Source organism: Schistocerca americana, chromosome X (genome assembly GCF_021461395.2).
Source record: "Schistocerca americana isolate TAMUIC-IGC-003095 chromosome X, iqSchAmer2.1, whole genome shotgun sequence".
Taxonomy (NCBI): domain Eukaryota; kingdom Metazoa; phylum Arthropoda; class Insecta; order Orthoptera; family Acrididae; genus Schistocerca; species Schistocerca americana.
The window spans coordinates 358,493,203-358,506,768 of NC_060130.1; the positions used below are offsets into that span (position 1 = coordinate 358,493,203).

Below are 13,566 nucleotides of genomic sequence, written 5' to 3' on the forward strand. Positions count from 1 at the left end.
CACCACAGCTCATTGTACCTCTGGTGCGATTCTCGACAGGTGTGACACCATCTGGTTAGTGGCGCATGTGAATGTATCTGCTCTCTCAGCCATCTGTTTGTTTTGCACTGACGAGCCTTCTCAACTTGAACCATCTAAGAGTGCACATCCCATGCTTTCACCTACAATTACTACAGTCAGTCTTAAGAACGTGTACTGGCATTCGTTTAGTGTTGAACATTTAGACTTTTTGTATTTAGTAGAATATACATCCGGGTTTTCGGTTTTTCCAAAATAAAAGTAACAATCTACGATCCTCCTCATAGCTGTACTTCCAGCAGCACCTCATTTCCTGCGTTCCCAATTTCGTAGAAGTTGTCCTATGAAAATTGCAGAAGTAACACTCCTGGACGAAAGGATATTGTGACGATATTCCTTCATCATAGCCTGGGGTTAGAGACCCGGTGCGGCACACAGTTTTTATCTGCCAGTAAGTTTCACATCGGCGCACACCCACTGCAGAGTGAGCACACAATCTATTTCATAATCTACTGGCACCATAAAAATGTTATGAGGGTTTTTAAAAGAACTCTTTCGGTGCTATCCAGAACTGTCAGCAAAAGGGTTGTGCCAATTTATTATAATGTAGACAAAGTGGGTCTCTCGAAAATGCTATTATCTCATTAACTGTTATCCCCACAAAAAATGTTATTACAGTTTTTGGTAGATCTCTTAGGGTCCTATTAAGAAATTCCATCAGACCTTTTGTACGAATTTATTACTTTTACATGACACAAGTGAGTCCCACATTAATTATCTCACATAATGTCAGCATCACAAATAATGTTATTATAGTTTTTGGTAGAACTCTGTGGGTGCTATTCAGAACTGTCATCAGAACTATTCTACGAATTTTGCTATCATAGAGAAAGTGAGTATCAGATTAAAACAATTATGTATAAAGTATTATCGCCACAAAAATGTTCTTATCATTTTCAATACAACTCTTTGGGTGGTATCCAGAACTGCCAACAGAACTGTTATACAAATTAAATTTTTCCAAACTGACAAAAAATTTTTTACCATACCAAAATTTTGCCAAGCTATTGTTTTCTTCCCGAAATTCTGCAGAACTATTCGTTTTTTGAGCAGGGAAATCTAGAACTATTGCATATATATCAAGAACTATGGAACAAATGTATATTTCTCGTAAAAGGTGTTCAAACTTGACGGGAAATGCTCATAAGCATTCCTTATTAAATGCAGTTACTATGTAAACAATTACCTGCCCAGAATATGTAAATAGTATTTTCGATAGAACTCTTAGAATGCTATCCAGAGCTGTCATCAGAACATACGAATAGACATAACTTTTTTGTAGAGTAAGTGAGCCCCACAATTAATCAATTACCTTACAAACTATTTTAACCACAAAAAATGTTATTATGATTATCGACAGAAGTCTTGGGGTGTTAACCGGAACTGTTCATCAAAACTGTTGTACGAATTTACTTTTTTTGTGGAGACAGTGGGTCTAACATCAAAGCAGTTACCGTATAAACTTTCATCGCCACAAAAAGATGTTATTAGGAGCTCTTGGCGTTCTGTTCAGAACTGTTGTAAGTATTTACTTTTTGCGAAAATTAATATAGGATATTTGCTATACGAAATTTTTTTCGAGTATTATTGTTTTCTGCATTAAATTCTGCAGAACTATTCAAATTTTGTGCAAATAACTCTAGAACTATGCCATATCTGTCAAGAACTCTGAAAAAAATATACATTTCTGAAAAAAAGGGTGCCAACCTCACAGTAAGTTACATGATTTTCTCATTAAAATGCAATTATCTCGTAAACTATTAGCTGCACAAAGAAATGTTACTTGGATTTTCGAAAGAACTCTTGGAGCTCTGTAGAGAACTGTGCTCAGAACTCTTATTTACGTTTTGCGGAAATTGACAAAGAATGATTTCGATACGAAAATTTTTTAGAATATTGTTGTTTTCTTCTCTAAATTTTGTACAAAGAATTCTAGAACGATGGGACATCTATCAAGAACTGTGAAAAGAATGTATATATTTCTCGAAAAATGGGTGCCAACTTTACACGACTGGAAATATGACGTGAAATGTATTTATCAACCTAAATCTAAGTTTAGGTTCCTTTTAGGTACTGTTAGGCGTGATTCAGACTCTGTCAAGAATGGGGAAGGATATTGGGCATCTATTGTATTCCTTATAGTTGTCCCATGACATATATTGGTCTGACTATGAGGACCATGGAGGACTAGTGTACTGACCATGAGTGTCATACACGCTGACAACAGTCAAGCAAAATTGGCTATTGCAGATCATTGAATTGGCATTGGGCATTCTATGGAACACAGCAATCTGAAGATTTTGGCATGCACTTCCAAATATTGGGATATTGTTATTAAGGAAGCAGTTGAAATTAAATTATAAAGTAACCTTGAAAACAGAGTTGGCAGTTACTGCTTAAATTCTGCACGGAATCCTGCTCTCCCCCTAGTCAAAGACACAGGGACAGAGTTAAAGCTACGCCACACATGGTTAAGTAATTTTCACTATCGATATCTTCTGTCATAAATCATCTTTGATTGGGTGGTGGCACTAGTGTTTACAGTGTGTGTGTGTGTGTGTGTGTGTGTGTGTGTGTGTGTGTGTGTGTGTGTGTTATCTTTCTGGAACTGCTCTGCATATCTCGTTTTGAAATGCCTTTGTACAGTGCTTACTTCCTGCAGCTTTTCCTTGAAAATGGGATGATGGTCACCTGTCTTAGGTAAGAATGTACATTATTGATAAAAATGACATTGCAAAGTTAAGTAAATAAATAAAATATATTAGTTAATTAAGTTAATTATCTTAAAAACTCACATTGTGAACATAAGTAAATTAATGAAAATATATTATTAATGAAAGTACATAATTTGAAAAGTTTTACATAGTAATTGTAAGTAAATAAATAGAAATGAATTACTTAAAAAAAGTAAGTTATAAGAATTTATAAAGTGATTGTAAGATAAAGTGTATTAGTTAAAAAAAAAGTATATTATTTGAAAAATTTTACAATGTGAACATAAGAAAAGAAATAAAATAATTATGTTAACAAATCATAATTATATAACAATTTTCAGTTTTTGTTTTTCTATCTTTCTTAACATGTTTCAGAAATGTATAGAAGAATGGAGTTGACACATATAGTTTTTTAAGTTTTTTATTATTTTACGTAATAGCAAATGTTAATAACCAAAAATTTTCGGTAAGTATTCTACGTTGTGCATCATATGTGAGATTTTACATGTTGTAGATTCTAGCTCATTAGCTCACTACTAAAATTAATTTTCAATTTTATAAGTAACTTAACCGATTTTTTAAAAATACAGGATATATGATTAACATAACCGATTTTAAAACGTCTACTAAATACATAACTATTACAAAATTCAACTAATAATAATAACCAACTGATTTATAACTTAATTACAAAATTTACAACATGAATTTATCTCAATAACATGTATAATTTAACAAATGTACACTATTTTAAAAAATCAGATTGCGAAGTTAAGTTTATAAATAGAATGTATTAGTTAACAGAAGTAAATTACTATTAAGCAATCACATTGTGAAGGTAAGTAAATAAATGAAGAAATATATTAGTTAAGAATGTACAATATTTGTAAAAAATGACGTAGAGAAGTTAAGTAAATAAATAAAATGTATTAGTTAAGAAAGTACATTATCAAAAAAATCACATTGTGAACTTAAGTAAATTAATTAAAATATATTATTTATGAAAGTATATTATGTTTAAAATCTTACACTGTAATTGTAAGTAAATAAATAAAAAAATGTTGTAGTTAACAAAAGTAGCTTATAAAATTTTTCAAAGTGATTGTAATATAGTAAAAGTTATTACTTCAACAAAAGTACAATATTTTAAAAATTTTAGTTTGTGAATGTAAGTAAATAAATAAAATACATGTGTTAACAAATGTATATTAACTTATAATTTTTTTTTCTATCTGTCTAAAAATTTTCAGAAATGTGTATAAGCATGAAGTTAACACTTTTAAAAAATATTTCTAGTATTTCGTTATTTTGTGTAGGATCAAATGTCATCCATTAAGAATTTTCAGTAACTGTTCTTGTTGTGCATCATTTGTGAGATTTTACATTTTGTTAATTCTAGCTCAGTAGCTCATTATTAAAATTAAAACTGATTTTTCTAACAACTTAACCAATTTTTTAAAAATTCAGGATATATGATTAACATAACCGATTTTAAAACGTTAATTATATTCGTAATTTTACAAAATTCAACTAATTATAAGAATAAACTATTTTATTACTTAATTACTTAATTTACAACACATGTTTAATACAATAACATGTATTAGTTAACAAAAGTACACTATTTTGAAAAATCACATTGTGAAAGCAAGTTAATGAATTAAATGTATTAGTAAACACAAGTAAATTACAATTAAAAATCGCTTTGTGAAGTAAATAAATAAATAATAAAAATGTATTATTTAAAAATGTACATTATTTATAAAAACTGATATTCTGAAGTTAAGTAAATAAATAAAGTATATTAGTGAAGAATGTACATTATCTTAAGAAACACATTGTGAACATAAGTAAAGTAATGAAAATATATTATAAATGAAAGTAAATTATTTGAACAATTTTATGAAGTAATTGTAAGTAAAGAAATAAAAAATGTATTAGTTAAAAAAGTAAGTTATATAAATTTACAAAGTGATTGTACGATAATAAAGTGTATTAGTTAAAACAAATGTATATTATTTTTAAAACTTGACATTGAATGTAGGAAAAGAAATAAAAATTTTCTGTTTTTGTTTTTCTATCATTCTGAAAATGTATCAGAAATGTGTAGAAGGATGGAGTTAATATTTTTACAATTTTTAAGTTTTTCATTATTTTATTTAATAGCAAGAGTAAATAATTAAAAATTTTCAGTAAGTAACTATGTTTTGCATCAAATGTGAGATTTTATATTTTGTAGATTCTAGCTCACTAGCTCATTATTAAAATTAATTCTTTACTTTATAAGTAACTTAACAGATTTGTTAAAAATTCAGGATATATGATTAACATTACCGATTTTAAAACGTTAGCTAAATAGATAACTTTTACAAAATTCAACTAATTATAAAAACTGACTGATTTATAACTTAATTATAAAATTTACAACACGATTTTAACACAATAACATGTATAATTTAACAAATGTACACTATTTTTAAAAACACATTGTGAAGGTAAGTTAATCAATAGAATACATTGGTTAACACAAGTAAATTACTATTAAGAAATCACATTGTGAAGGTAAGTAAATATATAAAAAATGTATTAGTTAAGAATGTTCAATATTTGTAAAAAATGAGGTTGTGAAGTTAAATAAATAAATGAAATATATTAGTTGAGTACATAACCTCTAAAAATCACACTATGAACATAAGTAAATTAACAAAAATATATTTTTTGAGACATGCATGACGTTTAAAGTTTTACATTGTAATTGTAAATAAATAAATAAATAATGTTGTATGAAACTTCCTGGCAGATTAAAACTGTGTGCCCGACCGAGACTCGAACTCGGGACCTTTGCCTTTCGCGGGCAAGTGCTCTACCAACTGAGCTACCGAAGCACGACTCATGCCCGGTACTCACAGCTTTACTTCTGCCAGTACCTCGTCTCCTACCTTCAAAACTTTACAGAAGCTCTCCTGCGAACCTTGCAGAACTAGCACTCCTGAAAGAAAGGATATAGCGGAGACATGGCTTAGCCACAGCCTGGGGGATGTTTCCAGAATGAGATTTTCACTCTGCAGCGGAGTGTGCGCTGATACGAAACTTCCTGGCAGATTAAAACTGTGTGCCCGACCGAGACTCGAACTCGGGACCTTTGCCTTTCGCGGGCAAGTGCTCTACCAACTGAGCTACCGAAGCACGACTCACACCCGGTACTAACAGCTTTACTTCTGCCAGTACCTCGTCTCCTACCTTCCAAACTTTACAGAAGCTCTCCTGCGAACCTTGCAGAACTAGCACTCCTGAAAGAAAGGATATAGCGGAGACATGGCTTAGCCACAGCCTGGGGGATGTTTCCAGAATGAGATTTTCACTCTGCAGCGGAGTGTGCGCTGATATGAAACTTCCTGGCAGATTAATACTGTGTGCCCGACCGAAACTCGAACTTGGGACCTTTGCCTTTCGCGGGCAAGTGCTCCACCAACTGAGCTACCGAAGCACGACTCACGCCCGGTACTCACAGCTTTACTTCTGCCAGTACCTCGTCTCCTACCTTCCAAACTTTACAGAAGCTCTCCTGCGAACCTTGCAGAACTAGCACTCCTGAAAGAAAGGATATAGCGGAGACATGGCTTAGCCACAGCCTGGGGGATGTTTCCAGAATGAGATTTTCACTCTGCAGCGGAGTGTGCGCTGACATGAAACTTCCTGGCAGATTAAAACTGTGTGCCCGACCGAGACTCGAACTCGGGACCTTTGCCTTTCGCGGGCAAGTGCTCTACCAACTGAGCTACCGAAGCACGACTCACGCCCGGTACTAACAGCTTTACTTCTGCCAGTACCTCGTCTCCCACCTTCCAAACTTTACAGAAGCTCTCCTGCGAACCTTGCAGAACTAGCACTCCTGAAAGAAAGGATATAGCGGAGACATGGCTTAGCCAAAGCCTGGGGGATGTTTCCAGAATTAGATTTTCACTCTGCAGCGGAGTGTGCGCTGATATGAAACTTCCTGGCAGATTAAAACTGTGTGCCCGACCGAGACTCGAACTCGGGACCTTTGCCTTTCGCGGGCAAGTGCTCTACCAACTGAGCTACCGAAGCACGACTCACGCCCCGTACTCACAGCTTTACTTCTGCCAGTACCTCGTCTCCTACCTTCCAAACTTTACAGAAGCTCTCCTGCGAACCTTGCAGAACTAGCACTCCTGAAAGAAAGGATATAGCGGAGACATGGCTTAGCCACAGCCTGGGGGACGTTTCGAGAATGAGATTTTCACTCTGCAGCGGAGTGTGCGCTGATATGAAACTTCCTGGCAGATTAAAACTGTGTGCCCGACCGAGACTCGAACTCGGGACCTTTGCCTTTCGCGGGCAAGTGCTCTACCAACTGAGCTACCGAAGCACGACTCACACCCGGTACTAACAGCTTTACTTCTGCCAGTACCTCGTCTCCTACCTTCCAAACTTTACAGAAGCTCTCCTGCGAACCTTGCAGAACTAGCACTCCTGAAAGAAAGGATATAGCGGAGACATGGCTTAGCCACAGCCTGGGGGATGTTTCCAGAATGAGATTTTCACTCTGCAGCGGAGTGTGCGCTGATATGAAACTTCCTGGCAGATTAATACTGTGTGCCCGACCGAAACTCGAACTTGGGACCTTTGCCTTTCGCGGGCAAGTGCTCCACCAACTGAGCTACCGAAGCACGACTCACGCCCGGTACTCACAGCTTTACTTCTGCCAGTACCTCGTCTCCTACCTTCCAAACTTTACAGAAGCTCTCCTGCGAACCTTGCAGAACTAGCACTCCTGAAAGAAAGGATATAGCGGAGACATGGCTTAGCCACAGCCTGGGGGATGTTTCCAGAATGAGATTTTCACTCTGCAGCGGAGTGTGCGCTGACATGAAACTTCCTGGCAGATTAAAACTGTGTGCCCGACCGAGACTCGAACTCGGGACCTTTGCCTTTCGCGGGCAAGTGCTCTACCAACTGAGCTACCGAAGCACGACTCACGCCCGGTACTAACAGCTTTACTTCTGCCAGTACCTCGTCTCCCACCTTCCAAACTTTACAGAAGCTCTCCTGCGAACCTTGCAGAACTAGCACTCCTGAAAGAAAGGATATAGCGGAGACATGGCTTAGCCAAAGCCTGGGGGATGTTTCCAGAATGAGATTTTCACTCTGCAGCGGAGTGTGCGCTGATATGAAACTTCCTGGCAGATTAAAACTGTGTGCCCGACCGAGACTCGAACTCGGGACCTTTGCCTTTCGCGGGCAAGTGCTCTACCAACTGAGCTACCGAAGCACGACTCACGCCCGGTACTCACAGCTTTACTTCTGCCAGTACCTCGTCTCCTACCTTCCAAACTTTAAAGAAGCTCTCCTGCGAACCTTGCAGAACTAGCACTCCTGAAAGCAAGGATATTGCGGAGACATGGCTTAGCCACAGCCTGGGGGATGTTTCCAGAATGAGATTTTCACTCTGCAGCGGAGTGTGCGCTGATATGAAACTTCCTGGCAGATTAAAACTGTGTGCCCGACCGAGACTCGACCTCGGGACCTTTGCCTTTCGCGGGCAAGTGCTCTACCAACTGAGCTACCGAAGCACGACTCACGCCCCGTACTCACAGCTTTACTTCTGCCAGTACCTCGTCTCCTACCTTCCAAACTTTACAGAAGCTCTCCTGCGAACCTTGCAGAACTAGCACTCCTGAAAGAAAGGATATAGCGGAGACATGGCTTAGCCACAGCCTGGGGGATGTTTCGAGAATGAGATTTTCACTCTGCAGCGGAGTGTGCGCTGATATGAAACTTCCTGGCAGATTAAAACTGTGTGCCCGACCGAGACTCGAACTCGGGACCTTTGCCTTTCGCGGGCAAGTGCTCTACCAACCGAGCTACCGAAGCACGACTCACACCCAGTACTCACAGCTTTACTTCTGCCAGTACCTCGTCTCCTACCTTCCAAACTTTACAGAAGCTCTCCTGCGAACCTTGCAGAACTAGCACTCCTGAAAGAAAGGATATAGCGGAGACATGGCTTAGCCACAGCCTGGGGGATGTTTCCAGAATGAGATTTTCACTCTGCAGCGGAGTGTGCGCTGATATGAAACTTCCTGGCAGATTAAAACTGTGTGCCCGACCGAGACTCGAACTCGGGACCTTTGCTTTTCGCGGGCAAGTGCTCTACCAACTGAGCTACCGAAGCACGACTCACGCCCGGAAAATCTCATTCTGGAAACATCCCCCAGGCTGTGGCTAAGCCATGTCTCCGCTATATCCTTTCTCTCAGGAGTGCTAGTTCTGCAAGGTTCGCAGGAGAGCTTCTGTAAAGTTTAAAAGGTAGGAGACGAGGTACTGGCAGAAGTAAAGCTGTGAGTACCGGTCGTGAGTCGTGCTTCGGTAGCTCAGTTGGTAGAGCACTTGCCCGCAAAAGGCAAAGGTCCCGAGTTCGAGTCTCGGTCGGGCACACAGTTTTAATCTGCCAGGAAGTTTCATATCAGCGCACACTCCGCTGCAGAGTGAAAATCTCATTCTGGAAACATCCCCCAGGCTGTGGCTAAGCCATGTCTCCGCTATATCCTTTCTTTCAGGAGTGCTAGTTCTGCAAGGTTCGCAGGAGAGCTTCTGTAAAGTTTGGAAGGTAGGAGACGAGGTACTGGCAGAAGTAAAGCTGTGAGTACCGGGCGTGAGTCGTGCTTCGGTAGCTCAGTTGGTAGAGCACTTGCCCGCGAAAGGCAAAGGTCCCGAGTTCGAGTCTCGGTCGGGCACACAGTTTTAATCTGCCAGGAAGTTTCATATCAGCGCACACTCCGCTGCAGAGTGAAAATCTCATTCTGGAAACATCCCCCAGGCTGTGGCTAAGCCATGTCTCCGCTATATCCTTTCTTTCAGGAGTGCTAGTTCTGCAAGGTTCGCAGGAGAGCTTCTGTAAAGTTTGGAAGGTAGGAGACGACTTACTGGCAGAAGTAAAGCTGTGAGTACCGGGCGTGAGTCGTGCTTCGGTAGCTCAGTTGGTAGAGCACTTGCCCGCGAAAGGCAAAGGTCTCGAGTTCGAGTCTCGGTCGGGCACACAGTTTTAATCTGCCAGGAAGTTTCATATCAGCGCACACTCCGCTGCAGAGTGAAAATCTCATTCTGGAAACATCCCCCAGGCTGTGGCTAAGCCATGTCTCCGCTATATCCTTTCTTTCAGGAGTGCTAGTTCTGCAAGGTTCGCAGGAGAGCTTCTGCAAAGTTTGGAAGGTAGGAGACGAGGTACTGGCAGAAGTAAAGCTGTGAGTACCGGGCGTGAGTCGTGCTTCGGTAGCTCAGTTGGTAGAGCACTTGCCCGCGAAAGGCAAAGGTCCCGAGTTCGAGTCTCGGTCGGGCACACAGTTTTAATCTGCCAGGAAGTTTCATATCAGCGCACACTCCGCTGCAGAGTGAAAATCTCATTCTGGAAACATCCCCCAGGCTGTGGCTAAGCCATGTCTCCGCTATATCCTTTCTTTCAGGAGTGCTAGTTCTGCAAGGTTCGCTGGAGAGCTTCTGTAAAGTTTGGAAGGTAGGAGACGAGGTACTGGCAGAAGTAAAGCTGTGAGTACCGGGCGTGAGTCGTGCTTCGGTAGCTCAGTTGGTAGAGCACTTGCCCGCGAAAGGCAAAGGTCCCGAGTTCGAGTCTCGGTCGGGCACACAGTTTTAATCTGCCAGGAAGTTTCATATCAGCGCACACTCCGCTGCAGAGTGAAAATCTCATTCTGGAAACATCCCCCAGGCTGTGGCTAAGCCATGTCTCCGCTATATCCTTTCTTTCAGGAGTGCTAGTTCTGCAAGGCTCGCAGGAGAGCTTCTGTAAAGTTTGGAAGGTAGGAGACGAGGTACTGGCAGAAGTAAAGCTGTGAGTACCGGGCGTGAGTCGTGCTTCGGTAGCTCAGTTGGTAGAGCACTTGCCCGCGAAAGGCAAAGGTCCCGAGTTCGAGTCTCGGTCGGGCACACAGTTTTAATCTGCCAGGAAGTTTCATATCAGCGCACACTCCGCTGCAGAGTGAAAGTCTCATTCTGGAAACATCCCCCAGGCTGTGGCTAAGCCATGTCTCCGCTATATCCTTTCTTTCAGGAGTGCTAGTTCTGCAAGGTTCGCAGGAGAGCTTCTGTAAAGTTTGGAAGGTAGGAGACGAGGTACTGGCAGAAGTAAAGCTGTGAGTACCGGGCGTGAGTCGTGCTTCGGTAGCTCAGTTGGTAGAGCACTTGCCCGCGAAAGGCAAAGGTCCCGAGTTCGGGTCTCGGTCGGGCACACAGTTTTAATCTGCCAGGAAGTTTCATATCAGCGCACACTCCGCTGCAGAGTGAAAATCTCATTCTCGAAACATCCCCCAGGCTGTGGCTAAGCCATGTCTCCGCTATATCCTTTCTTTCAGGAGTGCTAGTTCTGCAAGGTTCGCAGGAGAGCTTCTGTAAAGTTTGGAAGGTAGGAGACGAGGTACTGGCAGAAGTAAAGCTGTGAGTACCGGGCGTGAGTCGTGCTTCGGTAGCTCAGGTGGTAGAGCACTTGCCCGCGAAAGGCAAAGGTCCCGAGTTCGAGTCTCGGTCGGGCACACAGTTTTAATCTGCCAGGAAGTTTCATATCAGCGCACACTCCGCTGCAGAGTGAAAATCTCATTCTGGAAACATCCCCCAGGCTGTGGCTAAGCCATGTCTCCGCTATATCCTTTCTTTCAGGAGTGCTAGTTCTGCAAGGTTCGCAGGAGAGCTTCTGTAAAGTTTGGAAGGTAGGAGACGAGGTACTGGCAGAAGTAAAGCTGTGAGTACCGGGCGTGAGTCGTGCTTCGGTAGCTCAGTTGGTAGAGCACTTGCCCGCGAAAGGCAAAGGTCCCGAGTTCGAGTCTCGGTCGGGCACACAGTTTTAATCTGCCAGGAAGTTTCATATAAGCGCACACTCCGCTGCAGAGTGAAAATCTCATTCTGGAAACATCCCCCAGGCTGTGGCTAAGCCATGTCTCCGCTATATCCTTTCTTTCAGGAGTGCTAGTTCTGCAAGTTTCGCAGGAGAGCTTCTGTAAAGTTTGGAAGGTAGGAGACGAGGTACTGGCAGAAGTAAAGCTGTGAGTACCGGGCGTGAGTCGTGCTTCGGTAGCTCAGTTGGTAGAGCACTTGCCCGCGAAAGGCAAAGGTCCCGAGTTCGAGTCTCGGTCGGGCATACGGTTTTAATCTGCCAGGAAGTTTCATATCAGCGCACACTCCGCTGCAGAGTGAAAATCTCATTCTGGAAACATCCCCCAGGCTGTGGCTAAGCCATGTCTCCGCTATATCCTTTCTTTCAGGAGTGCTATTTCTGCAAGGTTCGCAGGAGAGCTTCTGTAAAGTTTGGAAGGTAGGAGACGAGGTACTGGCAGAAGTAAAGCTGTGAGTACCGGGCGTGAGTCGTGCTTCGGTAGCTCAGTTGGTAGAGCACTTGCCCGCGAAAGGCAAAGGTCCCGAGTTCGAGTCTCGGTCGGGCACACAGTTTTAATCTGCCAGGAAGTTTCATATCAGCGCACACTCCGCTGCAGAGTGAAAATCTCATTCTGGAAACATCCCCCAGGCTGTGGCTAAGCCATGTCTCCGCTATATCCTTTCTATCAGGAGTGCTAGTTCTGCGAGGTTCGCAGGAGAGCTTCTGTAATGTTTGGAAGGTAGGAGACGAGGTACTGGCAGAAGTAAAGCTGTGAGTACCGGGCGTGAGTCGTGCTTCGGTAGCTCAGTTGGTAGAGCACTTGCCCGCGAAAGGCAAAGGTCCCGAGTTCGAGTCTCGGTCGGGCACACAGTTTTAATCTGCCAGGAAGTTTCATATCAGCGCACACTCCGCTGCAGAGTGAAAATCTCATTCTGGAAACATCCCCCAGGCTGTGGCTAAGCCATGTCTCCGCTATATCCTTTCTTTCAGGAGTGCTAGTTCTGCAAGGTTCGCAGGAGAGCTTCTGTAAAGTTTGGAAGGTAGGAGACGAGGTACTGGCAGAAGTAAAGCTGTGAGTACCGGGCGTGAGTCGTGCTTCGGTAGCTCAGTTGGTAGAGCACTTGCCCGCGAAAGGCAAAGGTCCCGAGTTCGAGTCTCGGTCGGGCACACAGTTTTAATCTGCCAGGAAGTTTCATATCAGCGCACACTCCGCTGCAGAGTGAAAATCTCATTCTGGAAACATCCCCCAGGCTGTGGCTAAGCCATGTCTCCGCTATATCCTTTCTTTCAGGAGTGCTAGTTCTGCAAGTTTCGCAGGAGAGCTTCTGTAAAGTTTGGAAGGTAGGAGACGAGGTACTGGCAGAAGTAAAGCTGTGAGTACCGGGCGTGAGTCGTGCTTCGGTAGCTCAGTTGGTAGAGCACTTGCCCGCGAAAGGCAAAGGTCCCGAGTTCGAGTCTCGGTCGGGCATACGGTTTTAATCTGCCAGGAAGTTTCATATCAGCGCACACTCCGCTGCAGAGTGAAAATCTCATTCTGGAAACATCCCCCAGGCTGTGGCTAAGCCATGTCTCCGCTATATCCTTTCTTTCAGGAGTGCTATTTCTGCAAGGTTCGCAGGAGAGCTTCTGTAAAGTTTGGAAGGTAGGAGACGAGGTACTGGCAGAAGTAAAGCTGTGAGTACCGGGCGTGAGTCGTGCTTCGGTAGCTCAGTTGGTAGAGCACTTGCCCGCGAAAGGCAAAGGTCCCGAGTTCGAGTCTCGGTCGGGCACACAGTTTTAATCTGCCAGGAAGTTTCATATCAGCGCACACTCCGCTGCAGAGTGAAAATCTCATTCTGGAAACATCCCCCAGGCTGTGGCTAAGCCATGTCT

General features: G+C 42.3%; 3 non-coding genes across 3 annotated transcripts; all 3 read left to right on the forward strand.

Moving 5' to 3' along the window:
* Window positions 1–9,175: 9,175 nt before the first annotated feature.
* Window positions 9,176–9,250, forward strand: Trnal-caa. Its single transcript has one exon. It is a non-coding gene; the product is annotated as a tRNA-Leu (tRNA).
* Window positions 9,251–11,884: 2,634 nt separating this feature from the next.
* Window positions 11,885–11,959, forward strand: Trnas-cga. The gene has a single exon. It is a non-coding gene; the product is annotated as a tRNA-Ser (tRNA).
* Window positions 11,960–13,088: 1,129 nt separating this feature from the next.
* Trnas-cga lies at window positions 13,089–13,163 on the forward strand. The gene has a single exon. It is a non-coding gene; the product is annotated as a tRNA-Ser (tRNA).
* Window positions 13,164–13,566: the final 403 nt, after the last annotated feature.